The following is a 12621-nucleotide window of genomic DNA, read 5'->3' on the forward strand; positions in this document are numbered from 1 at the left end:
TTCCAATTCTCCCTTGGACAAGCCCATTCCAATTCACCCTTGGACACACACCCTTCCAGTTCACACCTGGGTGAGCTCTTTCAATCCTTGGACAAGCCCCTTCCAATTCACTCATGGGGAGCCTCTTCCAATTCACTCTTGGATAAACATTTTCCAATTCACCCTTGGACAGGCCTCCTCCAATTCACTCTTGAAGATATTCTTTCAGTTTACACTCGGGGAGGCCTCTTTCACCAGACACAAATGGTACCAGGGTTGCTGCATCCAAATGGTGTCCCTTATCACCACTCAGCTGACCCAGAGCCAGCCTTTAGATGGTGGTGTGAACCTTCAGTGCTCATGGTTCCAGTCTCCCCCATTTCTTGAGGTGGATTTCCTCTCAGGATTCCAGGGTCCTTCCTTTAAATTCATCACATTAGAGATACCCCAACCCCTCAGGCATAGTTTCATATTTCTCAGCCTGAGGTAAAGGGAGGCAGGGTCTTTGTCCCCTTTCTTTCTGAGGGTAATCTCTCCCTCTCTATATAAAAATAATTGGAGCAACCCTGCAGCATCTGAGCCCCAAAACCGGATTGTGGAGGGAGACACAGCGTCGGACTCCACAAGGCAGTAGGCGAACACCGCACCTCGAGTCCATCTGCGTTGCTGCTTGAGGGTATGGACGATGTGCGGGATGGACGCCCAGAGCTGTTCATCCCTGCAACCAATGTTCACGCAACCACCAGGGGGCGAAAGGACTCTAACCCCACACGTAGTGAGTGGTTTCCACGCCACGTTCCAGTAGGAGAAATGATGTTCCCGGGGACGGAAGAAGATGGCAGTCACCTGGTGTGCCCAGAATGTTTGACCCCCCGAGCAGCTTATGTTTCAACACCTCTCTCTATATAAGATAGGATTATTTGTTATGGTGATTATAAAATGAAACAAATAATAGTGATGGCCAGAAAGGAAACATTACCAGTGAAAATTTTTCTTTTATTGAATTTCATAAATATAATTTAAAAAACAAATGAATAAAAATAAAGCAAACATCATAATACAAAAAAGGAAATAAGGCCTGGTTTTTTTCCCAAGAGTCTAAAAATCTACATCTTGGTTTCAACTTTGACGCCTTGGTAACAGTTTGGTGTAATATTTTGTGCAAATAGTTGTCCAGTAACCAATAAGTAGATGTTAATCAAACTGAATCATCTACAGAAGATACGGTTTAGGCAACTAGTAAATCATTCCATTTTTGTAAATTTTATTTGCTTGATTTACTTTTGTTTTAAAACAATTGACAATGACTACAGAATACACTTCATTTTCAAGATATTATTTAAATTCAACCAATAGTTGACATATGAAGTAAACCAAATAAAAATATTACACCTCCAAAGTGTCACTGTCTCACCGCTCTAAATTGTAAACAAAAGTTAAAACTCCAGCTGGGCACACAACGTGAGAGAGGGGGTTTGTTGTTGTTGTTGCTTTTGTTTTTAAACACAGGGTCTTGCTCTGTCGCTCAGGCTGAAGTGCAGTGGCATGATCTTAGCTCAGTGCAGCCTCAAACTCCTGGACTCAAGTGAGCCTTCCACTTCAGCCTCCTGAATAACTAGGATTACAGACGCATGCCACCACACCTGGTCAATTTTTAGATTTTTTTTTGGTAGAGATTGGGGTCTCACTATATTGCCGAGGCAGGTCAAGAACTCCTGGCTGGTCATGAACTCCTGGCTGGTCATGAACTCCTGGTCTCAAGCAGTCCTCCTGTCTTGGCCTCCCAAAGTGCTGGAATTACAGGCATGAGCCACCAGCTTTCTGGTTCTTGGTCTTTGCTTCTCCATGCTGCCACAACTGGTTGCAAATCCCCTGTTAGAGGGGTAATGCATAGACTGGAGTGGGAGATCCAAACTGCACCCCACAGCCTTATCAAACCCCATCCACATAACAGGGAGTTCTCTGAATTACTTTCCATACAGAATACAATGTTTAGTAAAGTGAGTAGTAACAAAAGTGCTCTGCTGAAGCTTACATATATATCATTAAAACAGTGACTACAGCAGTTGTTTTTGACTGAGACCAAAAATAAATAAATAAACAAATAAAAAATAAGATTCTTTTTCACGTGGGAGTATTTTTTATTATTGACATTGTTTAGGATTGCTGGCATATGGTGATAATAAAAAGCAGTTGGATTTTAGTTGTTTTTATTTTTCTTGTTCAACATACTTCAGACAATGCCAACACCCCCACTATCATCTGCACCCGGGCAGACCCACCCACTGCCTTGAGAATCTGGCTGCCTGCTTTGTAGAAACAAATAAATAAATCAACAACATGAGCCCTGCCTGCAAGATCTGGTTATGAAGAAGGGTTCCTTCTTAGTATCCTGCCTCAAGGAGGCCTGTTTTTTTTTCTAAATATTGGGGTCTGAAAATCTCTGAACCTTCCAGGGATAATACCACAGGCCATTGGCCCCAAAGTGGTTGCCATGGCTCCTGAAATCAACCCAGTCATTCCTGTGACAGGTCGTCAGAACAGGCTTCAGGATGGCTAGCTTGTGAGCTTTCTGCAGTTGCTGAAAGGCCTCACGTGACTAAACTGAACTATTCACCCCTCTTTGTCTCCCCAGGCCAGGTATCCACAGCTACCAGAAGCATAGCTCTCATCCACACCTCCATGGTCTTTCCAACACCCTGAAATCGTACATGAAAATCAGCCTAAATACAAGTAATCATTCATGGCATATTGAATTTTTGGGGGACTGAAATTAACTATAAACTGGATTACATTGTTCTAATTTGGGAGATAGAAATAAACACTCAAGATCGAGCTTTCTTTAGTGAATCAAAGTTATTATTTTTCAAAAATGGCCCTAGAGTCCTATGGTAAACAGAATAATAGCCCCCACCTGCAAAGACATCCGCATCCTAATCCCCAGAACTTGTGAATATGGTACAGTGCCGAGCTGGATTTGGGGGGAAAAGTCCAGCACCAGTAGCTGAGACCAATCAGCAATGGGCAGGGATGAGGCGGCCCCAGGAGCAGGGAACAGCTACATCCTGAGACCCCAGGGGCCCCAGACCCCAGAAACAGCTACATCCTGAGGGCCTTAACTGTGATTGGTGTCGCCAGGGGCTCTGGGTCCTTCCGAAGTCACAGCACAGTGGGTGAGCTGGGTGGGAGGGTCTCTCATGTAAGTCACCGTCTCATCACTGTGGCTGACCAGCGCCCAGGCAGTGGAATCTTCTCATCTGCTGGCAGTCTGCAGAGTCCCCAGTGGCAGGGATGGAGAGGAAACTTGATCTACATGAAGTGTGAGTCCACGGTCGGTTCAGAGACTCTTTTGACTTTCCAGGCTTAATATTTTATACTAAGGGTTGGACTTGCATCTGCTGCTCATTGCTGCTGTCACAAACTACCAAAAACCTAATGGCTTACAACAGTGGGAACTTATCTCATGCTGAGGTCAGAAGCCTGACATGGGTCTTACAGGCTAGAATCAAAGTGTCGGCAGAGCTGCATTCCTTCCCGGGGCTCCAGGGACAATTCGTTCTTGCATCTTCTGGCATCTAGAAGGCACCTGCATTCTTTGGCTCATGGTCCCTTTCTCCATTTCAAAGTGTGTCCTCGCATTGCCCTCTCTGACTCTGACCTGCCTCTCTCTTATAAAAACCCCGTGATGGGCCTGGTGCGGTGGCTCACGCCTATAATCCCAGCACTTTGGGAGGTCAAGGAGGGTGGATCACGAGGTCAGGAGATCAAGACCATCCTGGCCAATGTGGTGAAACCTCGTTTCTACTAAAATATAAAAAATTAGTCGGGCGTGGGGATGCACGCCTGTAGTCCCAGCTACTCGGGAGGCTGAGGCAGGAGAATCACTTTAACTGGGGAAGCGGAGGGTGCAGTGAGCCAGGGTCACACCACTGCACTCCAGCCTGGGTGACAGAGCAAGACTCTGTCTCAAATAAATAAATAAATAAATAAATAAAACCCTGTGATAACATTGGGCTCACTCACCTATTCCAGGGTCACCTCCTCTTCTCAAGATCCTTAGCTGAATTACATCTGCAAAGTGCAAAATGTAAAGTCAGATGTTCAGAGATTAGATGTCAGGGATTAGGATGTGAACATTTTGGGGGTGGGTGTGGTTATTCTGCCTATCGCTGGACTCTCCTGCCATTTTAGAAAAATACTTTTAAAATATTAGATTTGACCTGTTCATTTCTCTGTCTTCTAAATTAGAACAATTTGTTCCAGTTTATGTTTAGCTTAAGTCCCAAAGAAATTCAATATGAAACCAATAATTGCTGGTTATTAGCCTAATTTATCGTTTGGGACTTGGCTGTACTTATTCATCAAACTAAAAGACGGTGGTGAATTCATTAATAATTTTTACTTAGAGTGTGTGTAGGTCTTTAAAAATGATTTGAGGTTGTTTACAAACTTAAAATAGAATGAATACAATCAAAACCCAAAATGACTCAAAGAGACAAGCAGATTTTACCAGGCACCTCATCTGCAGACTGGGAACATCACCTCAAGGCAGTTCGGTTCGTTGGTTGTTGCAGTTTCGGTTCAAAGATGAACCCACTGTGCTTCCTGGTCATGTTGTCTGACAAGCAAAAGTACACACAAGGTTGGAAAGAAAACCGATGCCCAGACCTGGAGTTCGGGGAGGCATCTGTATGTGGAGACCTGAGTTGGGGGAGGCGTCTGTATGTGGAGGCCAGGGTTGGGGCAAGTATCTGTGTGCACAGGCCTGGGTTGGGGGAGGTATCTGTATGTTAGGGCGCCGAGACCCAGGTTCCCTGCTAATGTGCTGTCAGCCTCTCGTCCTGAGCCTGACTACATGAGGCCCGGCCTATCTGCAGATAAGCCAACCTTGTCTTGTCTCATCTTCCTCCCCGCTGCTCCCAACTCTAACCCCCTATCTTCCTCTCAGCTCCCTTCTGAAGGCTGTCTCAGATCCCTCCTGGTAACACAGTCTCCGTCGACCCCCCTGAACCCACTCTTTTCTAATGTGTCAAACCAATGTGCCACGTGATCCTGCCCGCCTCGCCGGGACTGAACCTCCTAAACACCTCCAGCACCTGCTCCACTCTCTCTATTAGAGGATTTTGTTCTGCCAGAGCTCCTGCCTGGGGTTGCAGACGGGGTGCGAGAGATCAGCCTGCTCCTGACTTAATGCACATTCCAGATTCCTCCCCTTTGAGCCCCATGCTGCCAGCCACCATCCAACACCCATGGGCAGCTCACACTGAAGCACAGAGTGGGAGCCTCATGCCATAGGCCCTACCCTTCTGCCTCCCTCTGCCCATGCTGCTCAGTCCCAGCGTTGGCCCCAGCCCTGTTCCTGCTCCCCGTCCTGCCAGCCCAGCTCCTCACCCTTTGCTCGACTGCAGAGATTCCCGGCCCCACATCCTCCCTGTCTTTGGACGCCCAGCAGCTCGCATCACATCTCCCACACTGATGCTGAATGGGGCTGCAGGAACTCAGCCCAGCACCACAGACCCCTGGTCTCCAACTCCATATGTGGCTCAGGCCTCTCAGCAGCTTACACACCAGTGTCCACCCCTCTCCAAGTAGCTCCCATGGTTCCAGACCTCCCCTTCTCTCCCCATGCGCCAACCCCGCATCCCCTTCCCAGCTTTCCCTGAAGACCCCAATCCAACTTCACAGAGCAAAGCAAGATGACAGAGGATCCTCTCCTTCCATCCTAAGAGGCCTTTGCATCTGGCCAAAAAGCTCAGCCTTCTCCTCTTCACAATTAGGAGTTACCCAGGACATTGCCCATTGCCCGGAGTGGGTAGAGAGGCCTGGGGATGCTGTAATGGGCAGAGCCTGCTGACATCTTACACACAGGGGACTTTGAGAGGTCTCCAGGCCTGGAAATTACTCTGAGCAGCGAAATTTGGGGGAATTAATTAACACGAGGATCAGGAGGAACTGGATGAAGAGCCTAAGTCACCCTTTATAGGGTTTTTTTTTTAAATTTTATTATTTTTTTTTCATTTAGTTGTTCTATTCTCAACATTTCACATGCCCAGAGATTGAAAGGGGGAATTGTTCTGCAAAGTTCATTCTAGACAATGGTGGTCCTCTTCACCGCCATTTCCTATTTCCCGGGGCCAGCTGCCTTCACCAACAGCTGCAGATTCTCTTGGTATCTACCTGCAAGTCTGAGATCACACCGCAGCGCTGGATGTAGCAATCCTGGTCCTTATCTAGCGATGCAGCCACAGTGCCTGAGGACATGGCTCTGTTTTACTCCTTTGACTCCACAACGCACCTGAGCTGTGTCCTGCCCTCCACCTCCCTATTAGGAGATATGGTAACTTCAGTGAGATCAACAGTCAGTGCTTACATTCATCTAAACTTGTAAATGCGATGCCCAGCTGTGATGGTTAGTTTTACGTGTCCATGTGGCTAGGCTCTAGTGCCCAGCTATTAATTCAGATGCCAACCTGGGGGTTGCTGTGAAGGTGTTTTGTACAAATGGCTAATGTCTACAATCATTGACTTTAATCAAAGGAGAGGATCCTAAGCCATGTGGGTGGGCCCCATCCAATCAGTTGAAAGACCTTACGTACAAAACTGAGGTTTCCTTGAGGAGGAATAAATTCTGCCTCCACATGTCAGTGTCAGCTCTTGGCTGAGAGTTTCCAGCCTGCCAGCTGCCCTACAGATTTTGGACTTGCTAACCCCACAATTACATCAGCCCATTCCTTGAAATAACTCTTTTTATGTTATGTATGCATACATACATATGTGTATGTATGTATGTGTGCATGTGTATATATGTGTGTGTGTGTGTGTGTGTATGGCTAACATGTTCCACAGGTTTGGTTTCTCTGGAGAGCCCTGATTAATATATCAACTAAGCTTGGAATATATAAGCTTTCTACATCCTTCTGTTTTTCTAGGAGTTAATGACGGTCTTGCTTTTTATTTGCCTAGTTTCCAACGTAGTTAACAGTGATTTATCCCCAAATGTCCCATCCAGTGCTCTCTACACGTAAGTCTCTTTCTGGGGTGCTATGGAAGCCTCTTGCCTTGCAGGAAAGTCTGGACCCTGCAGGGTTGGCCTCCCAGGACCCTGGAGGATTCGCTGGGTCTCACTGCCTTGTGGGACCACCCTCCGCACTCCTGGATTCCTGGATTCTGTGCCCTCTCTTGCCTGCTTTATTCCCTCAATTCAGTGAAGCACATCTTCATTGGTGTTCAGAGGCAATTGGAAACGTATTTCTCTCTCTTCAGACTGAGGGCTATAGAATTCTAGGCTGGAAATCACCTTTCCTCAGAGTCTCGAAGACACTGTTTTATTGTCCCAGCATTGCTCTTGCCAAGTCCAAAGTGCACACTGATTCTGGATCCTTTGTCTGACGCTATCCCCGCCCTTTCTGAAAGCTGGAAGGTGTTATTTTTGTCCACAGTGTTGGGAAATTTCAAGGCAATGTGTCCTGGGAAGACTATTTGCATCTGCTGTGCTGTGCACTGGCTGGTCCCTGCCCTTTGGGAACCCACATACTTCATTTCTGGACTTTCCTCCTGCCTTCCTCTGTCTTCTCCTTTTGTTTTTTATTCTCGTTTTTGTTTTTTTTTTAAATTGACACATAGTAATTGCACATATGTATGGGTTGCATGTGATATTTTGATACATGCCTACAATGTGTAATGATCAAATCAAGTTAGCTGGAATATCCATTGCCTCAAACATTTATCCTTTCTTTGTGCTGGGACCTTTTTAAATCTTCTTTTCTAGCTACTTTGAAACTTATAATAAGATATTGTTAACTATTGACACCCTCCTGTACTATGGAGTGCTAGAACTTATTCTTTCTCTCTAACTGTATTTTCATACCCATTCACCACATTCACCAACCTCTTTTCTGGAACTGCCATTATTTGGATGTTAGTCCTGAACTGATTTTAGAATTCTCTTTTCTCTCTTGACTTCTATCTCTTTCCTTTTTTGTTTGATCTGGAAAATTGTTTAAACTTTAGTTTCAAAATATTTATCAAGTGTCACATTTCTACCATTTTCTTCTTCTTTTTTTTAAATTTCAGAAGGCTTGTTATTCCCTTACATTACTTTTTTAAAAGCATTATATTTTTGCTCTTTAGTCCTTGCTGGGATTTTGATAGTTTTTTTTTTTTTAAGTTTTTGTCTCCTTGTATGTTCTAAAAAGCCAGTGGGAAGCTCCATGTAGGAAGATGGGTCTTGATAAAAGCGCACTTGCTCATGCCTGTAATCCCAGCACTTTGGGAGGCTGAGGTGGGCAGATCACTTGAGGTCAGGAGTTCGAGGCCAGCCTGGCCAACATGGTGAAATCCCGTCTCTACTAAAAGTACAAAAATTAGCCGGGCATGGTGGCGGGTGCCTGTAATCCCAGCTACTTGGGAGGCTGAGGCAGGACAATTGCTTGAACCCAGGAGGTGGAGGTTGCAGTGAGCCCAGATCACACCACTGCACTCTAGCCTGGGTGACAAGGGTGAGACTCCATCTCAAAAAAAAAAAAAAAAAAAAAAAAAGAAGCGCATTTGCTCTAGGTGTTCTGCATGAACTGTTCAATTTGGGGAATTGCTTTCTTATGTTGATTCAGATTCCTGGACTCCAGCAAACTCATTCTTAGAAGCTCAAAGGCTGAGGTTCTGGGAGCCCCCTGGTAGAAGCAGGGTGGATGTCTTTTTTTTCCCCTAGTGCCTTCAGAACAGTGTTTCTGGCCCAGAGGTGCTGTTTCCTCCACACAAGACCCTGTCTGTTCTCCCCTCCGGGAGCTCCTCTAGTCTCTGCCAGGATGGAGGTGAGGTCATCTGGTTGGTGGGCAGGGTAAGGAGATCTGGGAGTCTCTGTACTTTTAAGCGACTTTCAACTCTTCCTGCAGTGCTTAGCCCACCCTCATCCCCTTCCAGAGTGCTGGATGCCACCAATCCCTGAGCTTCCTGGCTCTCTAGGGTTCAAATTCAGCTGCTAAGTTAGGATTCTCAGTTGTTTTTTGGATGGTTCAGTTGCAATTGGTCCTGCCGCTCTTTGGCTTGCAAATCTTTTTTGCTATTGTCTTGTCTTCTCTTCTATTTGCCCTTGGAAATGTATGACTAAAGAATAAAACAAATGACACAAGTGAAAACCTTTGCTGTATTTTAGTGGGGTCTCAGGAGGAAACGGGGTGAATACGTGTGTGCAGTGCTTTGAAATTTACAGGCAGTTTCCCTCACCTGCCCTCCATGCATTCAGCAGCCACTGTTTCTGAAGCTTAGAAGACCTGGAGGGCGGCTTTCATAACGACTCTCTTCCTGGCGGGGGAGATCTCCAGATTGGGAGTCATTCCGGATGTGAGGAATTCTCATTCCACTTTTGGATCCTAACAGCTGGTGACTAGGAGTAAGAGCTGCTTCATGTGATAAGTAATGACCCTGAGGTTCTGAATTGGGGCTGGTAGAGAGCCCCTCACGAGTCCTGGGAGTGTTTGGGTCTCCTGCAATCTTTACTGCTAATATCCAATGCTTTTGTCTCACCCTTCACTAAGCATGTGCCTCTCCAGGAGTCTAATGGACTCAGTCTCGTCCCTCAAAGTGTGGTTCTTCATATTAATGAAAATTGATCCCTTTCTGACTTCACGATGCTGGGCGCTGTGAGCATTCAAAGCACAGCAGATTAACTTCTACGTGGCTGTGCTCAGGGGTGATCTGGGCATAGGCTGGCTGGCTCCATCCCTGCTTCCTGGTCCAGCCTGGGAGTGATGGAGTCCCCCAGGGCACTTGCCTCTGTCCCTGGTGTTGCATCTACACTGAGCCTGAAGCGTTCCGTTGAGAGATGGCAAAGGCGGCTCATGAGACAATCTTGTCTGGCCTCGGCTTGACTTCATTGCAATGGATGCAACTACAGCTCCAAGGGGACATGCTGTTTCTTGGAAAATCATTTGTTTTCTTTCAAATCATGGACCTGATGGATCTAGGAGAACTTACTTTCACTGACTGGCTAGCTGATGCTACCTACAACTTGGCTTTTAGTGTTTTCTGTGGTCATCTATGTAGGTAAAGAGAGACTTAAAGAATGAAGCCTGAAGGAAATGAATTTCCTAATTTTTATTTTAAAAGCTATATAGAGTTTTTAAAAGCTCAGTTATGGAAGTATAATTTAAATAGAATAAAATTCACCAACTTTTTAAAATTTTTTTACTGTTTTATTTAATGAATATTAATTTTCTTATAGAAAACATAGAATTTCTAGCAATTAAACAATATTGTAGTAAGAATAGATGTATGAAGTCACAGATAATCTTGCTAAACAAACATCTTCTCTTGTAGATCCAAAGTCATGAGTATGCCTAAACTGGCAGTACCTATTGTTCATTTATTGTAGGAGGATTTCCCATTTTATAAACAAACATGCTATTTATGGGAGGAGGTTCAGGGCTTCAGAATGTCTTCAGTGTATATTTCCTGATACTCAAGGGGTGGAATTCCCCTTTTGTCCATCAAGTGACAGCTACTTGCAGCTGAGGGCATTTTGCAGAGGCTTCTCCAGAGTTAAACACATAAAAAGATAATTCCCTGGTAACCAAATATGGCCGCTGTATTAGCCCATTCTCACGCTGCTGTGAAGACATACCTGAGACTGTGTAATTTATAAAGGAAAGAGGTTTAGTTGACTCACAGTTCCACATGGCTGGGGAGGCCTCAGGAGACTTACAATCATGGCAGAAGGGGAAGAAAACATGTCCTTCTTCACATAGCAGCAGCTAGGAGAAGTGTCAAGCAAAGGTGGAAAAAACCTCTTATAAAACCATCAGATCTTGTGATAACTCACTCACTATCATGAGAATAGCATAAGGGTAACATCCCCATGATTTAATTACCTCCCACCGGGTCCCTCCCACGACATGTGAGGATTATGGGAACTACAATTCGAAATGAGATTGGGTGGGGACACAGCCAAACCAGATCACCTCCCACCCCAATCTTATCAAACTATAATTTACTTACTGTTATATATGTGTATATATATATAATTTCTTATCTCTTTACTATCTCCCCTCCCCTTCTTTTCAGTTGTTCTTCTCTAGAATCCTACACAAGCTTCTACCCAAATACTACCATTTCAAGGGCCAGCAAAGTCCTTCACTAAAGGACAAAGTCTTCCTTTGCTATTCTACTCTACAGTCATCTAGGCTCTGACCTTCTTTAGCCATTATCAAGCATCTGGCTTTAATCTTTTGGTTGCCTAATACTGCTAATTAGCTTTTCACAAGTTTTGACATCTTCCAATTAGGTTACAGGCTCCTTAAAGGCAGATTCCTGCCGGGTGCAGTGGCTCGTGCCTGTAATCATAGCACTTTGGAAGCCCGAGGCGGACAGATAGCTTGAGTCCAGAAGTTTGAGACAAGCCTGGGTAACAAGGCAAAACCCCATCTCTACAAAAAAACAAACAAAAAACAACAACCAAAAAATTAGCTGGGCATGGTGGTGCACGCCTGTCGTCCCAGCTACTTGGGGGACTGAGGTGGGAGGATTGCTTGGGCCCAGGAAGTGGGGATTGCAGTGAGCTGAGATCTCACCACTGCATTCTAACCTGAGCAACAGAGAAAGACCCTGTCTCAAAAGAGTAAAAAATAAGGCAGATTCCTTTATTCCATTTTTCCTACTTTCCTCATGCACCTACATAGTAGATGCTCTAAACGTCCTGGTTTTGAAAAGTAATATCGTCAATCCCCCGTGACTCAACATATACATTTTAGTGTTCTCTAAAGATTTTTCTAGAACCAATCTGTTATTTATATAAACATGAATATTCTGCTAGCCCAATAAATCTTTTGAGTGTTTCATATCAGAACTTATGAGCTGACTGTGTCCTAGCCACAGGACTGCAGCTGTTCATCCTGTGGCATTTTGACCTCAATGTTGTAAACAAAATTTGGATCATTCTTCTTCTGATTTTTCTCAAAAAGTTCATCCATGATGCTCTTCCTTTTGGCAAGCTCCTTGTCATCCAGTGTGTTCAGGTCTTTTTCAGGATCAATGGTTGTTTCCGGTCAAATTTGTTCCATTGTTTTTGCCCAACTCTGCCTCCACAGGTAACCTCGTAAAAAACTGGATAGCTTCTCTAGCTGCCTCAGGAATCCTTGTTACGGGTAACTCTCGTGTCGTAGGTTATTCTTTAGCTGTTCAGCCACTTGCGTGCAACCTGAAAACTTTGAAAAATTTTGAACTGGCAGAATGCGTGAGCGAATTCTCCCCTTGAATTTCATTCTCGTAGATTAAGATACTAGCTGGAGGCTAAAATCAGATGCCACACTTCTTGGCAGCACACATCATTCCCACACACACTTCAGAGGATATCGGAGGAAATCTGATGAAAATGTATAAGTTGCATAATGACTTCCTGCCTTGGAAAAATACAGAAAGGGCATCTTCTTCTGCAGGCCAACATCTATACTGCTCGGAAGGGGTTGCTCCCACCCAACAGCAATGCAACGAGGAGCACCTAAGTCGACTTTGAGGCTGGGCAGAGCCTGGTACTGCAGGAAGAGACAACGGCCTCAGTCCTACTGATGTGGCTGGATGAACTCCCTGGAAGTAGAGGTGGGGCTGGCACAGGGCACCATATGCTGGCTCCCATGATGGCATGCATGGCTT

The 12621-nt window shown here is 45.1% G+C and overlaps 1 pseudogene; it reads right to left on the reverse strand.

Annotated features, from left to right (window-relative positions):
- Positions 1 to 11819: 11819 nt before the first annotated feature.
- On the reverse strand, positions 11820 to 12306 carry LOC101124676 (centrosomal protein of 19 kDa-like; annotated as a pseudogene).
- Between the last annotated feature and the right edge of the window lie 315 nt (positions 12307 to 12621).

Source organism: Gorilla gorilla, chromosome 11, assembly GCF_029281585.2.
Source record: "Gorilla gorilla gorilla isolate KB3781 chromosome 11, NHGRI_mGorGor1-v2.1_pri, whole genome shotgun sequence".
In the NCBI taxonomy this organism is placed as follows: Eukaryota; Metazoa; Chordata; class Mammalia; order Primates; family Hominidae; genus Gorilla; species Gorilla gorilla.